Source organism: Ambystoma mexicanum, chromosome 7p (assembly GCF_040938575.1).
Source record: "Ambystoma mexicanum isolate Mex_15411 chromosome 7p, UKY_AmexF1_1, whole genome shotgun sequence".
Classification (NCBI taxonomy): Eukaryota; Metazoa; Chordata; class Amphibia; order Caudata; family Ambystomatidae; genus Ambystoma; species Ambystoma mexicanum.
In genome coordinates, this window is record NC_090939.1 from 470,165,989 (window position 1) to 470,190,278 (window position 24,290).

General features: G+C 43.0%; 1 long non-coding RNA gene across 1 annotated transcript in view; it reads left to right on the forward strand.

The window, feature by feature from the left end:
• Positions 1-19,678, forward strand: part of LOC138526121 (uncharacterized) — a 75,178-nt gene extending 55,500 nt beyond the window's left edge. Inside the window, exon 3 of the long non-coding RNA XR_011283495.1 lies at positions 10,219-19,678. This is a non-coding gene — a long non-coding RNA (uncharacterized lncRNA). The remainder of the gene's footprint in view (positions 1-10,218) is intronic.
• Positions 19,679-24,290: the final 4,612 nt, after the last annotated feature.

Sequence of the window (24,290 nt, forward strand, 5' to 3'; positions counted from 1 at the left end):
GCCAAGCTGACACTAATGACATCCAAATGCTTAGGGCATTATAATTGTGTGATCCCTGTAGCCACCATATCATAACCAGACCTTATCTTTAGAGATTGCCGTACCACTAGGATGTCTAGAGGCCCACAATGATCACATATCGAGCCAGTGCTTCTCGTGAATAAGTCACCCCTGCCTGTTGGAACTTTGTGTTCCAACAGCTGAGTTCAGGAATATAAGTGTGAACTTTGAACCTTCCCTGTTGCCACTACAGGGAAGCTGCTGGGAGATGTTAATAGGCTGTCTCGGGCAGGTACATTGCACACTATGCGTTTTATCATGGAGCATTTCTGAAAGTGAGTCTGGTTAGCAGAGACAGAATTACCTGCATAATTCTATTGCTCAAAATCAAAGGTGGCATTCCGATTCACTCTCACTGCCACATATGATATTAGTAAAGTAGAGATTGACGTGGATAAAATGTTGTCACATTGCACCACATTTTTCTTCTGTAGAAATTATGGTGGCAGTCGATCTGGATGCTAATATTTACAGATGACCCTAGAGATGGATGATAAAAGCAGCTTTAAATAATGTTTGGCACTTATCAGATCCATGTAAAACAAGCTTGACGCAGATCATGGGTAGCAGTACTGAAGGTATTTAATGTGTGCGTGGCAAATGGCTTATTAAAATGCGAAAGGCTAATCTATCACATATATTATTGAGTGTGGCTGATCAAACGATGAGAGGATGAAGCCTCTGTGGCTATGCGAAAAGGGAATATACAATGTCTGTCATTCCCTGTCAGAAAGCGATTGTTCTCCCTGTTCTGGTTTGTAGCCTGTTGTCCTGAAAATGCTCAAGAAAACAATTGCTTAGGACAAGTCCAGTCGAAACGTTGTGATATTAAAATTGACGGCTATCACTGAAAGAGAAGCCTTATTGAAAAATTGGGATGTAATATCCGAAATAAAAAGACTAGAGGCCTCTAGGGTTTTAACAGCTAGTGCAATAAACACATTAGAAAGCAATTGTCATGATCTCAGAAATAAAAGAATTAGAGAGGGCTGTGGGGCAGAATGTCATCTGCAAGGGCTTAAAAGCCTTAGGTTTTTAAATTAATATTAATAAAATGATGCATGTAATTCTGTTTCTGAAATGAAGGCCAGCTAATCAGACCCCTCTTGCAACATGCTCCATGCCAACAACATAATGCACTCATGTACCTGCAACGTCTCCTGATAGCCTCACTACCCTGCCGTGGCAGCAGGGCAGGTTTACATTTTGGTTTAATTGTAATGCTGTTCGGGTTGCTTCTGTTACCATCTCACATGCCCTTCTGAAGAGTATAGCCTACGCTCGACCAATGCTACCGAAAGAGGCAAAGAAGTTATACTGTTCAGATTGTGCCTAGTTAACCTTTACTAACCATTCTAGACTCTTTGTACCACGGTTCAAGCTAAAGAACGTTGCAGGTCGATGTTTTTCTGTCCAAGCACCGACCTTTGGAACTCCCTACCTGTCCCTATTCGTAAAGCATCATGCCTTTCGGTTGTTAAAAAAGCGATGAAAACATTCTTCTTCAACTCCAATGATTAAAATTGCTTTCTGCCCATTATTGTATTTCTGGCTCTGTCCTCTTACTTGCCCATCGTCCTTTTCAGTGCACTGAGGCCTCCAGAACTTGATAACATAACATTTATGGTTTGGATCACTGTTAGTTTAAGAATAGTGTGGGATTGGGCAGACGTTTTAGGCACTACTCATCCTTGTACTCCTGCAGAGCAGCAATCATTTCATCACAGGCTGGACATATTCTGTTGCATGGCAAGAAGGCATACATTCAAAATTCAGCTGCCACATTCTTTATACTGGCCTTTGTTTTGAATGTTAATGGGGTGACAATTAGGTGATAGCACTGCTGCTTGCACATAGACGGAACCCAGGATGTAAACATTGTTGTTTGTACGGCTAACCCATTTCTCCCCTCGCACACCGCACCTTTGTAATTTAGCGGAAAGCACAGGTTCATTCCACACTCACACCCTGCACTCACATATTGCACAAACACTATTACCCAACACCTCTGTCATGAGAATGACGTTACCTCTAATGACACAAATTTGAACTGTAGCTTCCCATATAATTCTCTATCTCCTTAAACACAGTCCACCCTGTTTAGTTCATATTGTACCTCCGCTGTGCCCATCCACATGCCATTCAGACATAGGTGACAAACAGGGTCTTGGCCATCCTCACATAACTTAAATGGCGGAAATGCACATACACATAATAGCATCTCCCAAATTTGGACTCCGGTCCCTCCGAGGGCGTTCAATCAACAAGCATGTTGGGACTATAATTAGGGTTAAAAGCGCTATACAAATAACTGAATTAATGAATGACAAAGATAATATTGAACCTAAAACAGTCTAATCCAGATATCCGTGATATTCTTACTTGCTTATCCTCGATGTTTGGCTCAACTGCATATTCTTGTGTTTAATGAAGTAATTCAGGCAGGAATAACTCCAAAGGTAACCTACCGATCATGATTTCTAAAACGGCCTTTGCAAGTCTGAGTGATTATCACATGGTAACCTTATGAAATGCTCTGAGCAAACTATTTATGAACATCTTTTTGCATCACTTAATTGTACAGGCCACCTCACAAAATTATATCCCTTTCATTCAATCTGGGTGTCCAAAAGATATATCTGACTCCTCGAATTGTCTGCCTCTCTCCCTTTTGGCCTCAAGAGCGGGGTCTAAGTAGCAGCACCACCACCTAAGGTGTGGATTTAGTCAAAGCTATTGATAAAATCAGGAAAAATGGCCAAAATCAGGCCATAAAATGTGAACTGGCCACTGGAGAGCGACCGTGCACTCTTGGTGAGTAGGAAATGGTGTGGTGTGTGCATGTGGGTAACTGGCATGCATGCCAGCGGCGTAAAATGTGTTTTGCCTGGCTAATAGCGTGCACCTTGAAAAGTGTTGTCCCTGGCTAAAAGGAAAGACTTTGGGAAATACTGCTAAAATTGGACCAGGCATTCTATACTGACACATGGGCACACGTACGCATAGATGGGCTTAAATGTGAATAATGCACTCATCCTGGAACTCCCTGGGTGTGCTCTGAAGCGTTTAGAAGATTACTGCCATTTCAGTTGTTCTAGTAATAAATTAAATATGACATAATGATAAACATTCAAATACGCATTGAATCTAGGGTTACTAAACTTGATATATATTGTCAGAATATCTGTGTCTGGGTTTTCTGTTTCATGAATGTTTCCCCAAGGCCTCTAAACAGGCGAAAAAGAAAGAAAGCAATATTTTTGTCAAATGACACCTTCAGGTTTGGTAGGAAATATGGGGTGCTTTCAGGGTTTTAAAAACGGATGTTTTCACAAGATAAACTCGCCTGACACACACCTTGGTGCAGAGGTTTGCGCTCATGTAGGGGAATAATCTAGCCTATCTAGGGGAAAATCTACCCGTTAGCCTTAATTTGATGAGAATTAAGGATGTATTAATTATCCCTTGGAGCCCTTACGGATTGCCTATGTTATGCTAAGGCTTACCTGTGCCTTTGCTATAAAACCAAAAGAACTCTAGGTAGAAACATAAGGAGTGTATTGAAAGGGTCTTTATTTCCCAGAGTCCTCATCAGGCATTGTATATATACTTCCATGAAGATGGGTCCTCAATATGTCAGCAATGCAACATGGACAGTAAAAAGGGGAAGGGCATGCTTACAACTCTGCAGCTTAATACATCCTAAGAGCCTAAGTGTCTGATTTGGCTAAACTTGAAGAACACCATAAGTGCATATGTCATGCAAAGTTGGAATGCCAAAGCAGATTGGCAATCGCTGCCTAGCGGAGAAGCCACCAGATCTTTCAATGCTCGATTAATCGGATGCCAACATGGGAAAATGAGGACTATGCGAGAGGACGGTGAGTCGAAATGCTTTTGTACAGTTTGTACCAGGAAGGTAGTTTTCTTTCTAATATATCGTGCCTCATCACTAAAGGAGAGGACCAAACGCTTGTATAAATGACTGGAACAAATATCGTACAAAATAATGAGTAAGCAAGGTGGTCTTTTTTATCATATCCACCTACATATGGTTTTCTCTTGGATCTTAAGAGCTATTAGGACGTAGTTCACCAGACATTGAATAATGCCAATACGCGATGCTGTTGATTAGTAAAACGTGACTTTACTGCTAGGGTGAATTTGTATTACACCACTTTTAGTTCATGCTTTCATTTTTGACATTTTTGTATAAACCGAAAATATTTTTTAAAACCATTCGGAAATTCAGTCTTTGTTTCTTTTCACACTTTTCACACATCGTGTTTGCCCACCTCGTTTAGGTATTGAGGGACTGCTTTATGTTCATTCTTGCAGAAGAGGTGCACAGAGGATGCCATTTTATGACCCATGCATCAGTGGCGGACAGAGGATGCCATTATATTTCATCCTCGTTAGGTGGTGAGAGTTGTCTTCATGGGCATGGGATGTATAGAAAGGACGACTTTATATTTCATCTTGGAGAGTTGTTCTTTATAGTTAGTGTAGGGGGAGAGGTTTATAAAAGGTGTGAGTATATTTTCTCTTGGCAAGGAAATGTGTGTGTATAGAATGTCAGTATATTTCTTCGTGGTGGAGAGATGTAGAAATAAATGGTATCCTGGGGCGGTTTCGAGCGTATGCCCGAGAGCAGGGGTCCGCAACCTGTCTCTTCATAAGTTTTGGACTAAGACTCCTTTGATCCCACACCATTGCCTATGTTGGCTACTGCTGATTGGAGTTGGAAGTCCAAAACATCCAGAGAGCCAAAGGTTGTGGACCCTTGTCTTTGATGTATAGAGAATGTCAAATGTTGCCATCAGTAGAATAGGCAGTCTTTTTTTTTTCTTTTTTCCTTCACATTCTGGGACTTCTAGTTCTGCTTTTCCATTGCAAATGCGGAGTAACCTGTCCCGTATTTCAAATTCAAATGAGGACTGGATGACCAGGTGACACTGGACATGGTAGCACTGTTGAGGTGGTCCCAGTCAATAATCAATAAAGAAACAAACTCAAGAAAATTGAGTAAATGCAAGTGCACGAAAACATCCAGCTTTATTCAAACATGAATCTGTCAGTAAAATACAAAAAAGTATTCTCAACGTTACAATGTAAAACACAAGCTTTTAAGTCCAAAATATATCACACATGTCCTCATTGTTGGTGATAAGAAGACATCTTCTAACATTGGTTAAGGGAATATAATACCTATACATGGCAACAACTATTATTGAATATTCTTTAATGGATGGCTCCTCCCAAGGTAAGCCTACTAAGCGTGCTTACACTATATTCTGCTACCTTATTGGTTGGCACATGCTCCAATGGCCAATCTGGTGGGCACAATCATAACTGGCCATTGGTTTGCACATCTGACCATGGCCACTTTAATGTGATGCCAGGATGCGTAGTGGGGAAGGCGAGCTGGGCGGACTGCTATGATTTAGTTTGAAGAAGTCCACTCCCTTTCTATTGCCAGGTCAAATACCTTTATCTGCCAATTTGCACCTTTATGCTGCCCCTGTGTCTGGCCGCACCATGCAAATAGCAGGTGTGCTGCCTAGTCAAGCCAGGAATAAATGGTCCTTGTTCCGATCACTTGGTAGGGAACCACTACTTCAGACCTAATTTCCATCTATTTATTGAATTTTCCTCTATTCTTATCCATTTTATATGCTCTGTGTGTTTATTTATTATGCTGCTTGGCACCTCTTGCACCTGGAGATGAAAAGCTATCTGTATTTTCTCACTGCTACCAATAAAAACAAATTAACTTTTAGAGCTGCATGCTGTGCACTACTGGAAAATGTTAGCGAGTGGTTTCAATTCCCTGTTGGGGTCCCCCTGTTTCATGACTTTGATGCCTGAGCGTCTGTCTGGATTTGCATGCCTTGGGACTGTGTGTGTAGAGTAGTTTTGATGTCAGGATTCAGTATTTCAGAATGAAGGCCTTTCACAGTTCTATCTAAAATGGTGGTACATTGGTTCACGCTCCGCCATGCTAATGTTCTTTGTGTGTCGTGCATTGCATGCCACCATACGTTTTATTCCCAGCCCATGTATGATGCCATCTACTTCTACCTATATTCATGTCTTTACTGCTTTGTGTAACCCTATCTGGGTCGGCTCCAACCCTTTTAATCTTGCATGTGCTCTCTACTTTTAGACCCTACATTGTGTGGCACAGCCTGTTATACTATTTATGGCCGCTGCATTGTCCCTGATGTTTAAACTTACTATGTGCAGGTCATTAGTACTATTTGTCAGCGTAAACGTTCGTTCATTTTTTGCGAACATCTGGGGGTGGGGCCACACCTGGTGTTGATTTTATCTGCATCATGACTCCACTTAAAAGCTCTGCTCGCACTAGCGGCTCAATTCTCCTTCCTGCTAAAGTTCACTCTTCCATTGTGGTTCTCCCCCTTTCTAATGTGCTCTCTCTCTCTCTCTCTCTCTCTCTCTCTCTCTCTCTCTCTCTCTCTCTCTCTCGATCTCTCTCTCTCTCGATCTCTCTCTCTCTCTCTCTCTCTCTATCTCTATATATATATATCCCATTGTGGTACTCCTGCTACTGACCCTCTCAGTGGCTCTTCCTTTTCCCTCTCTCACCTGCCCTCTCTTTCGTATTGGCTACCCTCGCTGCAAGCAAGGAGCAGAGGGGCACAGAACGTCCTCAATGCTGCATCAGCCTTGTTGTGTGGAGATTGAGCAAAAGACTCCTTGTAGCGAATCTTTGCATTTTCCAACAACAATGAAATTAATGCAGCCCAATATGCTATGTTTGCTTCCTTAAATACTGTTCTCCTCACTGACCCTGACACCCCTGCACACTGAGCATGCAAGGGGGCTGTCGGGCAGAAAGCTAATCCTAGTGTACCTCAGGACTCAGCAGCTGCAGCCCCTTTTCACGCTCTGGAATTTGTGCCCTGGAAATTGTGCAGGGTATAAGGGGGGAATACCACTACTCTATGGTAAAGACTGGTGTAGGTACAACACCAGCTACTATTCCTGTGAAATTGGGGGAATGCTGTTTTGTTTACAGGAATGTGATGCTCTCGCCCAAAAAGTATATCCCAACCTCAAACTTTATAAGATCGTTTTGAGTGTTTTGTGACATAGCAAACAATACACTGGCACTGGGAGCAAGTACAATTGACACAGCAGGTTGGCCATCTTTGGATGTTCGTGAATACAATACATTTGAACTACATCTGCTCTGTCCGTTTCACAGAGAATCAGATGAATGTTAACATTGTTTAGATAGGGTCATCACGAGTTGGGCAGTAACCCTTAAATCTGGCATTAACGCTATTACTGCCGCATTTAAGGGTCTGCCCAATCATGAGTCTGGCAGCATTTACCTCCAGCTCTAAGCTGGGGGAAAAGGCGCCAACTTAATGCCCATTTTTGGGCTCATTTAGCGCAGCGCTATTAGCGCAGCGCTATTAGCGCACGCTAATTGCGCCGAAAATGCCCCATTGGGTGGACCCAATGGGAGATGGGGAATGCCTCTTACCTCCCAACCCTTGATCTGGCGCTATTAGCGTCGGACCGGGTGGTGGTAACGCTATTAGTGTGGGCAGTATCCCGGCAGTAATTCCGCCGGGATAACACCCATCTCGTGATGAGGCACATATGTCTGGACAAACGGAGAAGAAATAGTTTAATCTCAATTATATGTTCATAGTCTGATTTTCTTCAGTACATGTTTTTGGGCTGATTCACAGAGAAGTGACTGAGTATCTAATACTTGCTCTTGACTTACGGCCAAAGAGGACTATTCATTCCCTTACTCTAAGTGATGCTCCTTTGCCTCAGAATGAAAGGCACAATTTCTATAAAGAGGACAGAGCATTCCATTATTGTGAATTTAAACAAAGGGGCCAATTAACAAAGGTTACTATGAGTAACTCTGTCTTACTCCTAACTTCTTTTATATCAATTGTGCCTTGTATTCTGAGGAAAGGTAACATGTACATCTTACCTTTTAGTTTGGAAGATTTCTGGGGCTTGCACCACAAGTTATATTCTAATTCACCAGCCTGATTAATAAGGATATAGCGTGGAGTGCAGGCCCCAAAAAGCTTCCTAACTGCTAGCAATACAAAATATCTGTAGCTTTAAGTTTAGTATATATTTTTTTTATTAAGAGGTATTTTGATTTCAGTCAGAGGCAATTATGCTAGAGTGCTTCCTGACATTTTGGAAATGGGTAAATAATGTGTTTTTCTCATGAGAATGTTTTCAAACATTACACAGCGTCCTCCTGCAAATGTACTGGAGAAAAAATGTCATATTTAATATGAATTTCCTCCATTGACTCTAAAAACCATCGATTTCTTACCCACATCTGACATGCAGTTCGTCCACAGGGTTCAGACGGCAGTTCACTGACCATCTGTACCAGCCTCTACCCTTTCCTCTATCTTTACACCATATTGACTTGTAATGGGAACAGAGAGAATAGAGCCCTTTGGTTTATTGTTTCATATACTGGATAGTATAAATATATAAACAAACTCCAGTCACAGAATATATGAGGAGTGTGATGAATAGTGTTTCCCCAATGATGTTTTTTTTACCGCCAATGTACTCGCCCGATTGTTCTTTCCATGCAAACTTTCATCACAAAATGAAGTTAGCAATGATGGTCCTGGCTACACCCATGCAAATTAATTCTGCTGTCCAAAGTTGATTTACGTTCTATAAAGGGCAAATGTTATTGTATTGCTGTGTTGCTTGTTGGATTCGGTGTATGAACTAGATTTCTTTTAAAAAAATGCATTGCACAGACTTCTAAACAAATACCCTTTCCATGTCAGGTGATTACATTGGCGGAAAAAAACATTGTGGGGAAGCAGGGTTCGAAATTGCTTGGAGCTATTTAGCCCCTGCTTATAGCAGAGGAGAACCTGGTTAACTTGAAACCATCAGTTACCAGGAACTACTTTGCACCATAATAATATAAATGTGATATTAACTCTGTATGTTTGAGTTGCCTTATATATATTCCCAAAGACGCATCTAAGGGGCTTTTAAAGCAGAATGGAACATGCATCATGGACGCAGGTTTACTGTTTGGATCTCATGCGCAAGTTAGATTTGCGATGCGATGTGTACTAGCTCCTGGTTCTACCTGGTTCTACCGTGGTAGCTCTTGTCTCCTGGTGGGTGTCCAAGACCCTGCTGCTACTTTCAGCCCCTGCTCATAAAATCTCAATTTCTACCCCCTGGGAAGCAATGTCTTTCCCATTCTCCCTCTTCACTGCAGTTTACCCACACATTCTAGAACTCGAATTAGTTCATATATTTATGCTGGTCCTAGGATATAACCTGACATAGGAGGCGTATTTGTAAAGCGCATGCTCACCCCGGTAGGGGCATCTTGGCGCTATTGACAAATAACAAATGTGTGTTAGCCAACTTAATTGTACTAATTTTATTGACCTTAGAAGCATGTGGGGCGGAGTGGACCTTCAGACCTGTGACCATGAGGTCAAACGCAGGCCCCTGTAGTGGATGCATTATCCCACTGAGCGACAGAACCAGTTGGGAAGGCGGATTAGATCGATAGAAAAACATTGTTGATGCTGAAAATGTCTTTTCCCTGGTGTGATCACTTACTACCACATTTCCGTAGCACATTGCCATACACCAAATAATACATTATTTCATCAAACTGCATTGACGCTGTGTTTAGATACCCTTAGACCATAAGATATCACTACATTTGCAGCTTTTTGTAAAACAAAATCTGTGTTATTTTGTCTTCCCGTTGTCTATGGTACTGTCATTCCTCCGAGTAAGGTGGAACACGGATTACAGTTAGGAAGCAAAGCAGTTAAGCACCAAACAAACCGTCTGAAGGCCTTTGTCCCTGTGGTATCTTGCGCCCTTTAGCTCCCCTTCATCCTGGGATGCTCCCAATAGAATCTGTGTGTTAAAGACCAGTTCTCAGGCTTTCCACAAGTGGTCGTGATTTTCAGCGTCCTATATTGTGTGAGCACACGTATGTTGTGTTAGTTTAATGCCCCTCTTGTGTACCAATGGTTTTTAACATACAAACTGAAGTTGTGCTCTAGGCTGTTTTGCAATGCTATGTTATTAAACCATTCTAAGTGCATTTGAAGTAAGTCCTCTTTTTCTTTCTTTAACCAGATGGCCATGGCAGTGGAAATCGACCAAAGGACCACACTGTTGCCTGTCACTCGCTCAGTAGTCAGTGTAGATTCTGGATTCTCTCAGCAGCTACATCTGGCTACTGGGTCTCTGAAGGCTTTCTTTTCTTCAGGACTGGCGCCGTCACTGCGAAATCACCTGGCCATGTCTGCTTTCCCTGCTCACTACTGTTTGAAATAACATATCCCACGTATTGCTCTGTGATGCAGATACGCTGTTCCTCGTGTCTGCATAGGGTAAAGGCACGTGGTTGTTTAGGAATCTTACTACAATGGTTACAAATGCAAAAGAGCAATTTCCTCCCGGTGGTGGTGATTTGCAGCACATATTTCCCACTAACCAGGGTTGTGGGTTTGGAGTGATATATCCGAACTGTTTGGTTTGTTGGGATGTGTTGCATTCATGTCTCTTCTAAAATCACTTTAAATATAAATACAGGTCTTATGTTTTGCCAGTAGTTTGGGGAGTACTGCTTCCCAGACAAAAATGCAGTAAGACATTTTAAAGAAAAAAATGTCAGTAAGCAAACTTGGAACCATGATACCTTTATTTTTCGAACAACTTATTGCGTTTTCCAAGCATTCATGCCATCAATGGTCCCTGTAAAACGGAGTCAGATTATCCCTAAATAACGAACACAAGCCTGCTAGACGCATTAATAAATTGCATGTTATAGTATGTCGAAAGAATGTATGTCAATAACTCTAACTATGATACCTGTCCCATCTCTTTTATAATACGACACTGCAAACTGTCTGAAGAAAGGACCTCTGTTGCACGGGAAGTTTTCAAAGCAAATATATTAGTCAACCAATGCTGTCGAGAGTGCTTACTTTCTTGCCTATTTACAGACGGCATCGTTAAGTTAGTAACCTGGCATCCACCAGAAGTAGAACAATTTTCAGTGTGAGAGATGTATATGTTCTCTGCGGCAATCTGGCCATTTCCCAGAATGCCAGGCCACTGCCGGCACATGAACCCTTATTCTGGAACTTCACTTTACCTTAAAGGGGATTATTTCATGACATGTGGCATGCGATGGAAGTTAAAGCTTGGGTGCAATCTTTACATGCGTTCTCTTTGCTATCAACCTTGAAACCCTGGTGCTGTACATGAAGTCCTGTTTCCTGCCCGCTTAGAGGGTATCCATGAACAAGCTAACTTTACATTGCAGTCGGTAATATAGCAAAACTCGAGCATGTGTTTGGGGTTAGAAAGATTTTCTAAACCACTAATGAAGCAACTGACCCGCCCCTTCCCCCCAAAAAGACTGAAAGAGAAAAGGGATTAGTATCGTGTGTATTACATGGGCAGGTAAGGAGTGGGTAATAGCAAAACAATGTAAACAATATATATCAAAATTGCTATGACCAAAATTGCTATACAATGTGATCATTGAATGCACAGATGTCTATTAAACGAGTGCACAACAGTAAAACAAAACCTCCTGCTCATTCTAATTAAACCCAGTTATTTGACATGCGACTTTCTGTACAGTGAAAACCTTTTCCTCCTCTCTTAGCATATCTGCACTTCTGCATTAGAGAGTAGTGATGCCAACACATTTTGGTGCATGGCATTGCCTAAACTGCAGTTGGCATCTTTCCTTCAGGGCAACACATGTTTTATTCTAGCAGAGTGCCGTGTCATCATTGTGGTGGTTCCAGGCCGGGCTTGCCTTCTTGATGTTGGGCTTCTTGATTGTACCAAACATTTCTCTGCAGACACGTCCTGTGCAGATGGTTCTCGGCCATAGGATTTCATGTGTTTATTCCTTGTTTAATATCACCAGGGGTCAAATCTCTAGCAGCAGCGTTCCCATCTACCACATACAACTGGGTAACGGGCAAGGCTACAGGTTGGTGGGCACTACGGATAAGCCGATGTGGGAGCTTCCATTTACATACAACTGGGTAACGGGCAAGGCTACAGGTTGGAGGGCACTACGGATAAGCTGGTGTGGGAGCTTCCATTCACATACAACTGGGTAACGGGCTAGGCTATAGGTTGGAGGGCACTACGGATAAGCCTGTGTGGGAGCTTCCATTTACATACAACTGGGTAACGGGCTAGGATATAGGTTCGAGAGCACTACGGATAAGCCGGTGTGGGAACTTCCATTCACATACAACTGGGTAACGGGCAAGGCTATAGGTTGGAGGGCACTACGGATAAGCCGGTGTGGGAGCTTCCATTCACATACAACTGGGTAACGGGCAAGGCTATAGGTTGGAGGGCACTACGGATAAGCCGGTGTGGGAGCTTCCATTCACATACAACTGGGTAACGGGCTAGGCTATAGGTTGGAGGGCACTACGGATAAGCCGGTGTGGGAACTTCCATTCACATACAACTGGGTAACGGGCAAGGCTATAGGTTGGAGGGCACTACGGATAAGCCGGTGTGGGAGCTTCCATTCACATACAACTGGGTAACGGGCTAGGCTATAGGTTGGAGGGCACCATGCCTAAGCCGGTGTGGGAGCTTCCATTCACATACAACTGGGTAACGGGCAAGGCTACAGGTTGGAGGGCACTACGGATAAGCTGGTGTGGGAGCTTGCATTCACATACAACTGGGTAACGGGCTAGGCTATAGGTTGCAGGGCACTCTGGGTAAGGTGGTGTGGGAGCTTCCATTCTTCCTTACCCCTAGGGCCCTATGTTCTTATGGTGCCTTAACCATAGTACGTCCGTTTTTTGTTTGTTGTTTAAATAAAAAAAAACAACGGTAATGCCATGGCGGACGTATTTGCCACTAACAGAAATAATGGCAGACCCCCACAGAACCATTTTCAAAGGTAAACCACCCACCAAAGGTATCAGAGCTCAGCCTACATGGGGGGCGTTTTCTATGGTGGTTTTTATGTTTCCATGGGGAAGATTGCAGAGGTGCAACTAACTCATCATGCTTTCTGCAAAAGTTGTTTTGTCAATTGGGCAGAAGGTCAATTAGGAGCACTATAATTAGGTCAATTAGGACAAAAGGTCTATTGTAAAAAAATGTGGTTTATACCATACATGCCAACCCTCCCGATTGAGGCGGGAGACTCCCGACTTTTCGTGAAAAAATATTGCTATTTTTCACGTTCTTCCACCTAAAATACTTCTAGCCCCAATGCATCCCTATGGGAAAATGTGCAACTCCCAATTTCTCTGATGAAATCTCCCGCCCAGGAGAGTTGGAACCTTGGTATGTCTGTAATACCCATGGACTAAGTACTAGTTTGAAGTGTTGAACACACCTGTACTTTAAGCTGTTTTCAGTAATTTTACATTACCTAAAGTATCAAATTTCTATGTTTCTTGTTCACTTAACAGTTACATACACTATTGCGCTTTTAATGAGTTGCATATAACTTAAGACCTGCAAAGATAGCTCTGTTAATTGCCTGCCATCACATACACATGCAAGCAGTGTGACTTTTCACTGCGACTGTCTTGTTTTTTCTTTCTGCCTTTCTCTCTTCTCCTTTTGTACTCTTCCAATCACACAAGGGCCCTGATTCATGGAAGCGTTTATAATGGCGCAATCCCATAGGAAAACATTCTGTGAATCTGGCCCTAAATGTCTTCATTTTAGTTTGGAATGTCAAGTTTTGCACACTCTTAAACATTTCAAATTATAAAACATTTTGGATTTGTTTTTTAGATTACCTGGGACTGTTCTGCATTAACGCTTTACATTTTTGTAAACTTTTATAATTGTGTCTTGACTGCATTAGACACAGCAGACTTAGGCCATGCACATCCATGGGAACCTTCTGGGCAACACTTCAGGACACTTGACAACTGCTACAATCAAGTGATAAATGGCAAAACCAAAATGGTGGCAAGGATAAAAAGGAACATTTTCATGGAAAGGGCAACTGATACAAATGTGATGGGGGCTTTAAACATAGATCCCAAGTACAAAGAGAAACTACTTCTGGCAGTAATTTTAAAAACAAATTAGCAATCATTTTATAAAGCAGGCTTCATGGATGTTCAAATTAATTGATCAAAATAATGTTGCAAACTGATCACTGTTAAAAATCAAATGTGAAGGAAAGGTTTTCAGTAAGAATATATCACACCATATTTCTATGCTTGCCACGTGGCCACACTTTGGGCCTGATTCATAGAACGTTTTCCTATGGGATTGCACCATTATAAAACACTTCCATGAATCAGGCCCTGTGTATAGTTCTGCCACGTGGCCACGCTGTGTATAGTTCACTTGGGGAAAATAAGTACACCAACCTTGAGGATGATTGGCCGAACTCTTTCATGGAAGGATAACATGATAAATTCATGTAAGTTAACAGAAACCACTCCTTTTTGGGCCACCCTGAACACGTATGTCACTTTTGAAAATCCACTTCTAACTGTTCTTGTGGCTGCAGCATGGTCACACTATTCAGAATGGGATTTGGATAAGATTGGCTAATTTACACAAACTGTTTTGGAAAAGGTTATAAAGAAGAATCTTGCTTGGAACTGTGGTTTTGCTACTAGAAAATGGTAGTGACTGGCTAACATGTACTCTACTTCTGAGAGCAAAAGGTCATGAGCGCATATATATGCAAATGCAAATGCCAGAGTTTCATACATACTATGGCTAGATTTGCTGCCCTTCCCCTCAATACCTTTACAGACAATCTGTACAAAAGCATTTCTGGTTTGCCCCATTTTCAGCATATGGTAAGACACCAAGGACGTTGTGACCATATATCTATGCTCAGGCCTGCAAACAGAGGGCCTTTTGTAGAACACGCAGTACCCTGACCGTTAAATAATGTAGGAATTGGAAGGTCCACTAGGATTTAGGGACAATCACGGGGCACACTTTTGTCTGACAAAGTCAGGAAATAATTTTAATCAATTAGTCCAAAAAGGTAAATGAACTCCAAAAGGATTTATATAGCAAAAACAAGCAAAGTAAATTTCTCATTGATAATACATCAGTTTATATAGCATAACTGAGGGAGGGAGGATAGGATAGCTCAGCGGCAGCGTGCGCGTCTTGGAAGCAAGACGACATGAAGCAACAACAGGTTCGATCCCCGGGTCCGCGCTTAGAAACCTCTAGGTGTTTAAGCGTGTTATAAATAAGTAACTAAGACAAAAAAAAAAAAAAAACGCAACTAAGAAAAACAAACAATTCCTGTAACAGCGCCTCGATGCCTGCGGGCTGTGTGAGCGCTTTATAAATGTAAAATAAAAATAAATAAATAAATGAGTTCCTAAAGCAAAATGGTGGTGCATATACATAATGTACATCACGATTCAACATGTATTTAAGTTCATACAAGTGTGTTCAAGGAATACATTGGTCAATAATTTGACACAATACAAATTAACATCACTCCTATTTCCTAGAAGGGGTGAGCCACATTTATGATTATTGGACAGTGTGGTGTCGCTCCTTGTGTATACAACGTTTCGGGCAGTGCGCCCTTCATCAGGTATTGGAGGTAGAGTGATTTCTGTAAGACATAGATCATATAGTACCGATCAGGAATTTCATTATAGATTACTAGGTAGCTGTATCAATGATTAGACGAGTACTTAACTTACCATGGGTGGTGAGGGTCCCAGATGTAACGCATGAAGTGTACAATAGTTTCGGGAAATCACTTATGTTTGGATCACAAATAATCCTAAAACAAAATAAAGGAAGAGAAATGGTTCCATGCTTAATGTGGCACAATGAGGGAGGAATGAAATCAAGAATGACTGTGTGTGGGACCATTCGCTTGTAGAGCGCTTTGTCCCACTACATGATCATGCATTCACATGCAGACAAAAGTGTGCCCTGTGATTGTCGCTAAATCCTAGTGGACCGTTCAATTCTCACATTTGTTTTGTCTTGTAGCCAAGACATACACGGGAGCACCTAAACGTTCCCTGATTTCCTCTTGAAAGCATACCTAAAATCACTTTGTGATTTTATTTCTTAACCTTCACAACCGAGTGCACCTCTACAACACCTGTTTTTGCTTTACATAATGTAGACCAACATTTTTTGGCCTCTGTGAGTGACTGTTTAGTTTTAAAGCTACAATACTTTGCAATGGAAGTCCATCAAACACATAATTCATTATTGGTTGTCAAGGTCCTTTCAGTAACATTCTGACCGAAAATGGGGGTTCAATCCCAAACCATTCTGAAATAATTCCCACCGTTAAAACCGCCTGCAGCTCTTTAAAACCCAGACATCGGTGGGGACATATTTTTTCAGCCACTTGTGCTGTTTGCAAGAATTACCTCCCCTGAAAAATGCGATTCCAAAACTTCCAAACATTTCCACAAGGGGCGTTGCTTCTCTTATTCACCACCCCAGAGGATTAACCAAGAATCCTTTAGAGCTGTATTCTTTTTCTAATTTCTCTTCAAGGTTCTTCTGGCTATTCCCTGAAGCTAAACTGAGGCCTTTAAGACCTTTTCCCTATGGCTAAAAAAGAATCTGGGTAATCGGGAAGAGAGGCAGGAGGGAAATGCAAGACACCACCTTGGTTTAACATGTAACCAGTTTCTTGTTTAGGGAGTGTATGAGTTTTAAAATTGGCACTCTCACTAAAAATCTCCCTCAAATTTTGAAATTTTCCACAATGAAAAAAGCCTTTAGGTGTGTCCCAAAAGCCGGGGTTGTGTTCTGTATTTAGAGAACACATTCTTTTGTTCTGTGATGTGCAATGTTAATTTTACGAAACTCTTAAACATCCTATGTGTAATATGCATACGTGACAAAAGTGCTGTTGAGTGTGGCATTTTTAAGGGTAAAATATCTACTGTATTGCCTCTTTATCATTATGTGATATGCTGTTTGCATGGAAAAGAAATGAAAACGTCTTTTGTAAACACGGACTACGGAAGAACAAATGGTCTGTTCCAAAGTGATCCACCTGCGATTGAGATTCTGGACAATCTTCGCAAGACAGACGCGAAGAAGGAATATTCGGGTTATGGGCCTGAACCTGGCATACAATGTAGAATTCTGTGTTTGTTAAGCAACAGCTACATTGTCTGCTGGGTTTCAGGCTCCCCGGAAATACTAAACTCCTGCCACACTATGACTGGATCACGTGCTCTGTGCAGATCTATATGCGATTCAAGGTATGCAAATAATAAGTGGAAGTAAACTGAAGTGTAAGCGTTCTGTAAATCTGTCCATAAAGCACCTCTCTATCTCTTATTCCAATTAATGCTAGTTTCTCTTGTCTCATCTAAATGATTAGGATGCTGTTGTGTGCTAACAGTTAACTCTTTCCCTAGTGCTCATCAATTCTGCAATCAATCAAACGTTTTATTTATTTTTTCATTTATGAAACGCACTAAGCCCGAAGGCATTGAAGCGCTCTTACAGAAACCAGTTACTTGCAGACAGATCAGCAGAGACAGGCAAACAATATTAACATGGGCATACATTTGGGAGGAACCACAGTTAGGCAAGCAACCAAGTTTTGAGGGCTCTTCAGAAGGCCCAGTAGTCTCTCAAGGCGGGTGGGTGGGAGTTCCAAGGTTAAGCTGTGATTGACGGGAAACTCGAACCTACAGCTTTTACGCGTTTGAATTTGAGATGGACAAGACAGTGGGCATAGGGTGTTCTAGTGGGCCTTGAGGAGAGAACATTGGGGAGTTTCTGAGACAGGCAAGATGGGGCAGACTTGGAGAGGCCCCTGTGCATAAAAGAGTTTTAAAGATAATCCATTCTCGAATTGGGAGTCAATGCACAGCTCTTCTTGCAGCCGAGATAGGTTCAAGTTTTGGAATGTAGAGAGCCACTCGAAGAGCATTGTTTTGGATAATCTGCAATTTTGCTTTTCAATGTAAGATAGTTCTCTTCATTCACAGCACATCAGCCTCTGGATCCTCCTTCTATATTATGTACATTAAATGCCACCTCTTCATGTTTCTTTCCACTCTGTTGGAGTGCCAAAGTCTCTGTTTTTTTTGCTTTCTTTGCGCTGCTTGCTCCGTCTTTTGCCTCCTACTGTATTCCCTTAATTTTAGCTTCCATTTTTGTTGTGATGAGCAGCAACACGGTCTTCACGGCCCCCACGAAACCTCCCATCAGTAGATGCACTTACCAAAGAATTGAGTCTCCTGGATAAACTGATGCTACACAAAGCTGAACAAACCAAACTAAACTGATCACTACCTTTTAATACCAACATTTGTTACCTATTTCCAGGTTTCCTACACAGCAGCTTTAGTGTCACTTTGAACTCCTCTTGCTTTTTGAGTGTGCTTGTGCCACCCTGTGCAGCCCTTCCCATCTCTAAAACCTTCATTAATGCCCTTGTTGTTACTCTTAGTCACCCGCCTTCCATTCATGCTCTAGGTGTTTTCCAGGCATTCTGTAAACTGCTGCCCAACTTAATCACCACTCCAATAGTTTGCCAACTATTATAATAGTTATTTTATAATGCGCTTAATACCAGAAAATGGTTTCTAAGCAAGGGATCTGGATTCAAACCTGTGTTACACTGCATGGTCTTGCTTCCAAGACAAACACATTGCCCCTGAGCTATCCATCCTTCCAATCCTGGAATAATTCTGGCACTTCCTCTTTGTCCTCTGTATGTCTTTCCTTTTATGAAGCCAATAGCATTTTATTTATGCAGGAGCTATAGATGCACATGAGCCATGGACAGAGGAAAGCTTCAGCCATGATACCAGATGATGCAACGTCTGCAGCCATGTTTATGTAGATTTCTGGGTGAAGAAGCCAGTTGGGTGGCACGCACAGTAGCCCATTAGGCTATGCGTATGTTACGTCGGGCTCTGTCCGGGGCTCAGGTACGCCGATTGTTCTCAGCACATCATCATCATCATTGAAGGCTGGCTGGCTGCCAAAATGGGTCACATGGGTACAGGAGGCTAGATTAGGCTGTATTACATAGGATGGAAAGATCCATTAAAGGTGCTGGATGTGCCGTTTGGAAGTCCATTGTTAATGCAAACTGACTAAATGCATCATACTGAATTTTATGTACAGGGCTTATCGCGTAAAACCCCAGAGATTTATGTCATTGTGGGCACAGTTTTTCTCTATAACTGACTGCATTATATAAGCACACTTTACAAATGACTGTTCCTCCTTGATTGTATGCATGCTGCCTTATCTTTAACAGCACAGTTAAGTCTGGAACCTGCAGAAAGTTACACCCTCTCCCCCACCTCCGCGACAGTTATGTCAAAATGATCAAAAGCAGCAAAAACCCTCGAAAAAAACCTAAATGCGGCATGGATTACTAAAGATGGTATTGACATCCTCGCTTAATTGGATTCTCAGTTCCAAGCGTCTGTGAAGTGAAGTGCTGCCCGCCATTTTGAAATGAGCTGCTGCATTTTCTGTGGATTCTGTTGTTTTCTGATGAGTATTAAAGGCTCAACTGTTAATGATGAACACCATTTTGAAAAGTTAAATAAAACAGATGCTCTGAATGTTTTAACCTAATTGTCATTTAAACATATTTGTCAAGTAGCTTTGTCTTTTTACAACTTGTGCCTGTCTGCGTGCTGTTTGCAACAAAGTTTAACCCCTTAAGTGCTACACCTGCAATGTTTCATGTGCGCACAAAGAGAGCAAAGCGTGTACAGTATCAAAGGAACGTGGGTCCTTTCACCAAACAAAGTTGTATGTCAGCATGGTGATAAAAAGGAAACACCGAAAGGCAAAAACAAAGGAGGCACCCTTCTGTGTGACTTCAGCGGAGCTACATGACACCACGTGTGACGTTTAGTAATTTAGAAGAACAGCACTAAACATGACTTGTGTAAAGTGAAGATTCCAAGTAGAGCAGTAGCAGTGTGACCGTGCCACCAGTTCTGATGCAGTGTTCTGATTATTCTTGATGAGTATTTTTTCTAAGTGCATACAGCGACATCTCTTGAAAACAGCAAAGCATAGTACAGAGAATATGGGATGTTCCATTGGCTGTGGACGGGTTTTATCTCAAAAAGTAGTGAAAATGGCTTCACCCAGGTAGAACATGCAAAAGCTGTCTGTGTTAAATACAGAGCAAGGGTCTGCAGATTTTCATTTGCTTTTTGAGTACTCTTCCTAATGTCGTTCTGTCACACAACTAAGGAAACTCTAAAGAATCCAAAATGCAGCAGCACTCCTGCTCATTAACTTGCCCACCATAGAACACATGAGCCCTACCCTGAGAGTCCTCCACTGGCTCCCTATTGTTCGAAGCACCACCTTCAAAGCCATGTGTATCACCCATCGCTCAGTCCACAACACCGGCCCTGAATTCCTCAGAGACAAAATTGTCCCTTACCAGCCATCCAGGAACCTCCGATCTCGCACTGCATCTCACCTAGTGATCCCACCCCACAGCTCCATAAGGCTTGGCGGTTCCTCCTCTGTTCAAGCGCCAATCATCTGGCATTCCCTTCCCTTACACATTCGCAATACTGAAAACCACCTGAAATTCAGGAAGTCCCTTGAAACCTGGCTCTTCCCAACACACTCCTAATCCACTGCACCCCGTGAATAGACCACTAATAAACTCCCCTTCATCAATCACAACTCAGGGGCCGGCAGCTCTCGCAGCGGTTTCACCTGACACACCACCATATATTGCTCAACAACACTGCCCACCGACTAGTACTCCAGGTAAGCCAGCAGCTTTCGTTGTGGCACACCTGATCCACCATAAACCCACCCACAACAACACTCTCACCTGACAAGCACTCAAGGTAAGCCAGCAGCTTCCACTGTGGCACACTCGTAACATTCTCACCGCGCCCCCACCCGCCGGTCCACATGAGAGATGACTAACAATGAGACAAGTAGCCTAGGGTAGCACACGCCCATCACTAAGCAATCACTGCCACTGTTAACATATATCGCTCATTTAGGGAAGCTCTCAACACTATCAATCCCCCACTTCAAATGTATTCCCAAATCTAGGTACAAGAAACCATCAATAACTGTCACATTACGGAAACCTACTGCACTACAGGCTGAAACCTACGACCTTGTGAAGCCTAACCCCCCCTCTCCCCCCCACCACCGTGAAGGACTCTCGAATCTAGGTGTAGCCTCCTCGTGTTTATTATATGATGAGGCCTACTGCATTTTGAAACCTAGGGCTCATGCCCACTATACAGGATTCTCAAATATAGCTGTAGCCTCCTTCTTTGTTTACTATATGATAAAACCTACTGCATTGTGATACCTAGGTCTCTCTCTCTCGCTATACAGGATTCTCAAATCTAGTTCCAGACTCTGTCTGTTTACCATATACTTAAACCCACTGCACTGTGACACATAGGCCTTTCTCCCACTATACAGGATTCTCAAATCAAGGTGTAGTCTCCATCTTTTTCTTTTTTTAAAAATATACATGGATACCTGCTACAGTATGAAACCTAAGCCCATTGGTATTGGTCTCTCAATTCTAGACCTGGGCAAATATTGGCCCAGCCGAGCAATCTTGCAGCCCACTGTACGTATATCTCACACCACTAGTGTGGACACAGGCCACAGGCACAGCCAAGCATCCATGCACGATACAACACAGCTACGGCTAAGCACATCCGGTCTACTTTCATACATAGCCGTCCAGACTGAAACACCTGGCGTACCTCTGCCACTAGCATACAGAGACCACCACCCAAAAGGAACCCTGTATAGCTGGCCTCACATAGACTCTCTGACCAATAGAAATCTATCTCTAACCCTCAACAGCACCCACCCATGTGTCTGACCTCTCTTGGGCTGCTTAGTAGAGCCTTGCCAGCCACCCAAGTCTTAGAACGGCAACATGCACACATGCATCTCCTAAGCTAAACTCCGTAGTATTTCCAACCGCACAGACTATGGTCACCAAGGGCGTTCCAACCAAGGATAAAAGCACATTGGGGCCACGCAAGTGGGTAAGAGCACTATATAATTAACCAAATACAATACAGATCATTTTCAGTTAATGTGTAGAGATGGGGGAGCCAAATAAATCATGGGTAGAGCTGAGCCATAGGGCCTGGCTTGGCTCGAAGAGCCAAATGCGAGCAGAGGCATCCCTTGCAGTCTGCCTCCCAACCCTCAAACACAAAACCTGTACATTTCATTGTTCCTCCTCAACCCCTATAACAAGATAATACCTGCAATCCTCTCTGTGCCCCCCACAACACAAACCCATATCTGATGTCCTGCCCCCCCTAACTGTGAGGAATTGTCATCTGACAAGGGGGCCAAAGCCCAGGTTTTTTATTTGTATAAAGAAATAGAATAATGAGGGTAATTCTGTCTCAAAAAGAGGTAATCTGCCAACCAGATTCACACTTTCCTGTTGACTCCATGCTAAAAGCATAGTGAACTCATGCCGTGCCACATCAGAAGCCCGATCTGCAGTTTCTGCTCTAATCAAGACACTGAGTGGGTTCAAAGGTCTCGAGAGGACCACTTGACAGCCACACAGACCGACAAGTCCCTGCAGCGCAGAGGTGGCATTTAAGATATGCCCCCCTGTACCCAAAATTATGATGATCAAAAGACACTCATGCTGATGGCAGGTAAACTCTAAATAAAAGCTATGCCTATGTTTTGGCATAGTACATGGTGCTATATATGATCACCAGCTCCATATTCCAATTGATATTGTACGTCTCAGCTCCACTATGGAAAGTGATGTGTATTCTGGTCATCCGGTTGTAACCCGCCAAATGGCAGGATGTGAATCTGGAGGGCGGGCCTCCTCTTTGATCTCTTTGTGAGGGCAGATACCACCCTCCATCCAGATCAAGGGAGTACACCCATTCAAAAGGAGTAGCTTCACACCAGGCTGCTGCATCTCTAAAGGCCTGTTTTCAGTAAAAATGGTAGGGGCAGGATTATGATAGGCAAGAGGGCTCTGGTCGATGGGAGGTATCCACCATCTTGATTCTCACTGTCCATCTCTCTCCTGTCTCCTCCACCTCCTCTGGATCAAAGCACTTTGGGTGTGACATCAACAGCGCAAAATCCACTCAGTTCTGGAGCAAGGATTGGACCACTAAGGCAAGTTAGCGTTAGTCCAATCAGCGGAGGCCTTTTGCCCTTAAAAGATGGGGGTCACTCACCCTTTCGAGAGATTTGCTCAGTTCCTCTCAGATCCATTTAGGCTGCAGATTCATTGTGAAGATCTCATTGGACCTTCTGTGGGGGAGTTGCACTCTCCAAATCCTGCAGCCTGCGGTGAAGATGGAATCCTCCAAGACAGAAGCAAGATCTGCTACCAGGGCACATCAGGAGTAACCTATGCTGTCAATCAGGACCTACCACTGCACCAGAATCTCGTGAGCTAGGAGAGCAGACCATGTACACCGCACTGAACTGGTCAAGCTGTGCTCACTGCACCTGGAACAAGAGGAAAGGCACTGGTTACTGTGCTCTTCCACCAAATCGAACATTTCTTGCACCTTCAACCAGCTCAACACTGCACTGTGTCCCAGCCAAAGCTTGTCATCTGGTAGACCCAAAACGTCTGCGCCATGCCGGAACTCAAACTGAATCACTGGAGAGTCACACGCTGACTCCTAACTGGGGGTTACAACCACGGTTCGACCGTGCTACCCTTGAACTGCCACCTCATTTATCACATATCAACACACCCTAGAAGACCACTTCGATGACCGTTGGCCACTGACTTGGAGCCTCACTCATCAACCCTTCCTAGCGGCTGATGCCTGACTCGGCCTGGCCAACTGTAAGGCATTCATACGACTGCCCTGACTTGCCTCCTATCCTACAGAGCACCCTCATTTGTCCATTCATGACAGCCGCCAGCTGCTGTGGCCTCCATGATCCTGCATGCTCGCAGTTAGCCTGATCAGCTTGTATCTCTGGTTGACCCTGGGTCTGACTGCATCAGCTCACCAAGAACTGAATGCAGGTACTGTTTAATCTGAACTGCCCCCTCGGTCCACTTGGATAGTAGAGGCATGCTTAGGTCAGGATCACTCTTGTTTCCTTTTTGTGGTTAGTACTTTACCTACCACCCGTGGAACCATGCTCAGTGCTACTTTCCCCAGTCTGTCGCATCTTTTCTGTTCTTGCTTTGGAGTGTTTTCTTT